Source organism: Olea europaea, chromosome 22 (assembly GCF_002742605.1).
Source record: "Olea europaea var. sylvestris chromosome 22, O_europaea_v1, whole genome shotgun sequence".
NCBI lineage: Eukaryota > Viridiplantae > Streptophyta > Magnoliopsida > Lamiales > Oleaceae > Olea > Olea europaea.
In genome coordinates this window covers 7,345,944-7,351,560 of record NC_036258.1, presented here as the reverse complement: position 1 = coordinate 7,351,560, position 5,617 = coordinate 7,345,944, and the positions used below count along the sequence as shown (strand labels likewise).

Here is a 5,617-nt window from a genome sequence, read left to right as displayed (position 1 = left end):
TCAACAAATTCAGTGGGACCATAAATCGGTAAAAAGTCAGAGCTAAATTTGTAATGCTAAATATATCTGTTTGTAAACTTGAAAAAGTAGCTCATTATTTTAATATACTTTGATTTTTTGGCGAGTAAAGTTCTGAACGACAACAGTAAGATATATGTACTATTTGACATCATGTGCTTTATGCGCTTTATATGTTTTGAGCATAGAATAAGAAAATACTAGATGGACCAACTTAAGAGAATGAAATAGAAATACTTAACTTTAGTCGAACAACTAAACTTATTTATACAAATCCCTCGGCACTAAAAATGGAAAAGCCTCATCTTCCTTTTGTACAAAAATGCCCAAAAAAAAATTTTGGGACTAACTTTTATGAAGAGGGCTGCTCTGATTCAAGTGTCACCTTTCTTCTTTTCATGTCTAAGCAAATCTACAAGCCCTAAAGAAAACACTCTTAATTAATGAGCTAAAGGGTTGTTTGGCATAAATTAGAAATGGGATTTGCACTTTTTATTGCACACAATTCTTTTTTCCAGATTTTGCTTATATCTTGGGCTACTCTAATGGCATCCAAAGATGCACCAGAGAGGCCTCTTCTTGAGAAACCAACTGCATATATCCCACTTTTGCCTTTCCATCCATTTGGTAGGTTTGATTTGGGAAATCCATCTTTTGAAAAGAACTCATTTTCCTGCATAACATGAAAAGAAAATAATAAAAAAAAAAATCTTGACTTAGTGAATTTATTTGTTACAATATGTCCACACAAGAATCCTTGAACAGATATTCTCGACCTAAAAGTACATCTCTTATTAGATTATATTAAAATAAATTTGAACAACAAGCATTGGGAGAAGGAAAAAGGATGAAAGAATAAAGTATCTTTTTCTTCTAGAAAAATTAAGGATTATGCTGTTTGTACATAAAAAATGTACATAAAGTATTACATAAAATGATGTTGAGGAAAAATGATTGGATGAAAAACTTGATTGTGTTTTAAATTGGCAAATGATAACATGACATGTAGCATTATGTAATCCATTATGTAAAATTTGATATACATGTAGCAAAACCCAAAAATTAATTGAGAAAAAAATATCGTATTCATATTGTACGTCTGGTACATTAATTGTAGAATATCGAGAGTATTGAAGAGTATTGTCAAAATTTTGAATTAAGTCCAATATAAAGATAATAATAGTTATATACAAATTAGAACATATCCCACCAACCTGACTAGTGACTATATTCAGACGTGGGAACATGGAATCTACAAGGAACACTACTTTCATAGGATTTTGATTCTTATACATCAAAATGGTATATAAGCGATTACTAAAAATGATGTGTGGGGAAAAGATTGGATGAAATTGATTATATTTTAAACCAACAAATGATAAAGCGCCACAGGACATTATGCAAATCTTGATATACATTTAGCAACATCCACCTTCCATAACTGTTACATAAATCCACCCCAGCCCACTCAACCTCCCCCCACCCCACAACACACACAAGTATATATATATATATATATAGAGAGAGAGAGAGAGAGAGAGAGAGAGAGAGAGAGAGAGAGGGGAAATTCTAACCTTTAACCAAGATGGGACATTGCTGCAATACCCAGTTGCCAAAATGACAGAATCAATTTCAAGAATTGCCCGTTGACCAATTCAACTTTCCCACTTGAAAACCTGCTAATTCTGAGGATAATCTTGATTTTACCAGATCTAATCTGTTTAAAAGCACCTGTATCCAGGACAGGGGTTTTCCCTTGTGTGTTCTTGAGCTGTAAAGGACCAGTGGATGGCCTCTTAAGCCCATACTTTTCAACATTTCCTAGGATTAATCTTGCAGCTGCTAGCAATGTTTTATCCACAACCCAAATTGGCAACCACATCGTTAGTTTAACTGACAACTCGAATGTCGATTTCCCAAAAATTTCCCTCGGCAGTATATGAACCTACGCATTTTAGTTAGGAAAAATGTTAAAATCTTGTTCACTGTATGTAAAGTATTCGAGATAAAAACAAGAAAGACAAGATTGACTGACCGAGCCGCGAACCACCATTAATGGAAGTGCATTATGGTGGCAAAGATCAAGAGAAACTTCCATTCCTGAATTTCCACAGCCAACAACTGGTACATTCTTTCCTTGATAAGCCTCACCTGTTTTGTAATCACAAGCATGCAAAACACTGCCGCCAAATTCTTGCAACCCTTCGAATTCGGGCACAACCTTTTCAGCATTTTCTCCAGTCGCCACCACGAGCCACCCAAATGTACTCTATAGTCGGATCATCATTCCTAAGGGTCCTAACGCGCCATAAGTCACATGTTTCATCTAATTTAGCAGATTGAACTGACTTATTGAGCCTAGGATTGATATCAAATTTTTTTACATATGATTCAAGGTAGTCGGTGAATTGGTGTTTCGTGGGGTATTCAGGGAAGTTTTCTGGGAATGGATGGTATGGTAATTCGCAGAATTGTTTTGGAAGATGAAGTTCAAGTCAATCATAGGTCCAGTTTTGCCATAAAGAGGCAATGCAGCTAGCTCTTTCAAGGATCACAAATGGAACCCCCTCTTGTTTAAGGCCAGCACCAACTGATAAGCCTGATGGACCTGCCCCAACAATTACAGGGCCATTTACCAGTATGCATCGACCGGAAAATAGATCATCGAAAGTAGTATCCATTGGTGGTGGCATACAAAGATTACAAGGATTCATCAAGAGTCTATATAAAACTGGAAAATGGAAATGTTGGGCAGCTTTCAAAGTGTTTCCATGGAATTTGTGCGATTTGAATGAGAATAGGACAGAAGACAGATAAATAGAGAGAGGGCAGAGACAACATAATCTCCAGTTTGAAGAATTGTGTGGAGTGGGTTAAGGGTTCAAATAGAGGAGGTCTTGTTGAGGGTAGCTGATAATTAGGACTTGAAAAAGGAGGATTTGATTGTCCTTTCGGATAATTGAGACATGTCAACTCTAAGAATTATTCTACTTGTACCAATATGATTTTGTATAGATGAGTCGATAGATGCATGCACCTATCAATACAAAAATTCTGTTCAAGTAGCATAATTCTAGTTCTAAACTACTGCCATAAAGATAAACTTGAAATTTATTACACTTAAGCCCTCAAAAGAAAGCACTTGAATAACCTAAAAATGACCGATAAAATAGTGACAACTGCAAAGACACGCATGCAAAAGAGAATAAATCATATGTGAATACTAGTGTTCTTTTCAAAAATATGGTGGGGAGCTTAGTGTTACAATACAGAGTATTCGACTAATCCAAGAGAAGGACGTAGAGAAGGACCAAATAAGCAAGGGCTACTGTAGTACATGGCTCAGGTATAATGGATAGGTATCATGGTCTTGAGGTTATTGGTAGAGGCTAGAGTTACTTTGAGAGAGATTCGAGTGGTGGTGCACATGTTGGCGTAATACAGTCCATAATCGTATTTTTGAAGAGGCTAACAACATGAAATCTTGGAAATATCTAGTATTATTGATAAGTGCATTTTATGCCCTTATTCGGAATTCTATTCTTAATTTATTATATATAAATTGAGCGATTATCTATTTAATTTGTATAAATTATGATAATTGTAGAAAATTCCCAACTTAAATACAATTTATATAAAAGAAGTTATTTGGAACTTAATTGAAGTTTATTTCAAGCAATTGAATATTAACCGGATTGCATGAGATCAATTGGAAATATTAATGGAGCATTCAATAAAAAATTATAAAGTTTCGAGAGTGAAATTCGATAATTGGAAAGTTTGAGGAGTAAATTGTAAACTTCGAAACTTGTCTTGGATCAACAATTATGATTTTGGAATGAAGAGGACTTAATTGAAAAATAATATAAGATGAAGAACTAAAGTCATGTGAGAAAAGGATTCCAATTGAACAAGGAATTTATTTCCTTTTATTTCTTAAGCTCTTTGTTAGACACCAGTTTGAACTCTTTTGTGGGAATTAAGTTGAACAATGATTTTATTTAAATCTTGTTTTATAAATACATACCCAAGTCCAACAACTTAAAGGGGTTTGTGGAGTTCTATTATACATATACATTCAAACCAAGGATTAGGGATTCATTATACATACATTATTCAAGCCAAAAGGAGTGAAAAATCAAGAAATCAATCAAGGAGTTAAGGTTTTAATGATTTCATAAGAAGATGCGGATCCTTGATGCAAGATATTCACCATTTTCTTGGGTTTCTTTAATACCCGGTGATACTCTTTAATTCCTTCTTGTTTTATTCTTTTCCCATGATGTGTAATTAAGTATCCAGTTAAGATAAATGATTGAAACCTAATTTTAAACCTAATTTTTAATTAAAGAGTTTTATATCTCAAATTGATTTTCCAAATTGTTTTTACTTCTAATCTTAAAGCTTGGATTAATTGGCCACTAATTCATTGATTTTGTGAAAAATAATTACGTAGAAATGCAAATTATTTGTTTAGATCATGTAGTAAAAGTCAGTAACTAGTAGAAAACGTGGGGATATTTATGCTACTTATTAAGGCCATTACACGAATTCATAGAACATAACTACGTTTAACTAAGATTGATTTATATAGAGATGTGTAATTGAATTAGTTAAATAAACTTAATAAGAACTCAATATGGGTAAATTGAATATAATAGAAAGAATTTGATTAGGTAAACATAATCAATTGTATAAAACTTATTGATTGAGGTAAAGGGGATAACTATGGTAAACTTATAAATCTTAAAACTTAAACCATCATATAAAAAAAGTCAATTTTATTGTTTAATTTAGGGCTTGTACGGTAGTGATTTTGAGAATTGATTTTTTGACCGTTTGATAGAAAAGTGAGTTCTACTTGTAAGAAAAGAAATAAAAAATGATGGGTTGAAGATTTTTTAATTCTTTCATAGTAGTCCTCGTAGAAATGATATTCGGATTTATAGGTCCACTTTATTACATGTTACAATTCGTACACTTGTTGGATATAAAAATCGACAACAAATAGTTGGCACCGTTGCTGGAGATTATATTATTTAATATTGATTTTAATTATTTCGTACTTTTGTTTGATTTTTTTTCTTTTTCTTTTTCAGTTTATCTACTTGTTTTTTCTTTTACTCCATTGAAAGGATTGGAAAGAAGCAAGATGTCAAAAATTCACAATGATTAATCCCAACTTAGATGATGGTGACATGGTTTTTTGAGAATTCATTTTAGATAAGAACTTAAAAAGTGAGAACACTATCAACCTATTGTATTAGATAAGGATGGCTTCCCGGAGCGACTAAATATCAAATCTATTGTTTATGGAGAGATTAGATCGACTTGTAAATATTGTGGTGCGTTACATTAAATTAAAAATTTCTTGTTATTGGCAATACCAAAATGAAGAACAAGATGATTATAGTAAAAGAATTATAAGAGACATTACTATGCAAAAATATAAAATGATTGAAGATCAAATAATTCTGGATGAGTCAAGTAACATGTTTATTTATGATCAATTCATTAGTAAACCCGAGGAACCAACAACTAAAGAAAAAAATGTAGAATCGAATGAATTAATCACGAAGGAGCCAAACGAATTAGTGGT

At 32.6% G+C, this 5,617-nt stretch overlaps 1 pseudogene; it reads right to left on the bottom strand.

Moving 5' to 3' along the window:
- Positions 1-466: 466 nt before the first annotated feature.
- LOC111371111 lies at positions 467-2,717 on the bottom strand (annotated as a pseudogene).
- Between the last annotated feature and the right edge of the window lie 2,900 nt (positions 2,718-5,617).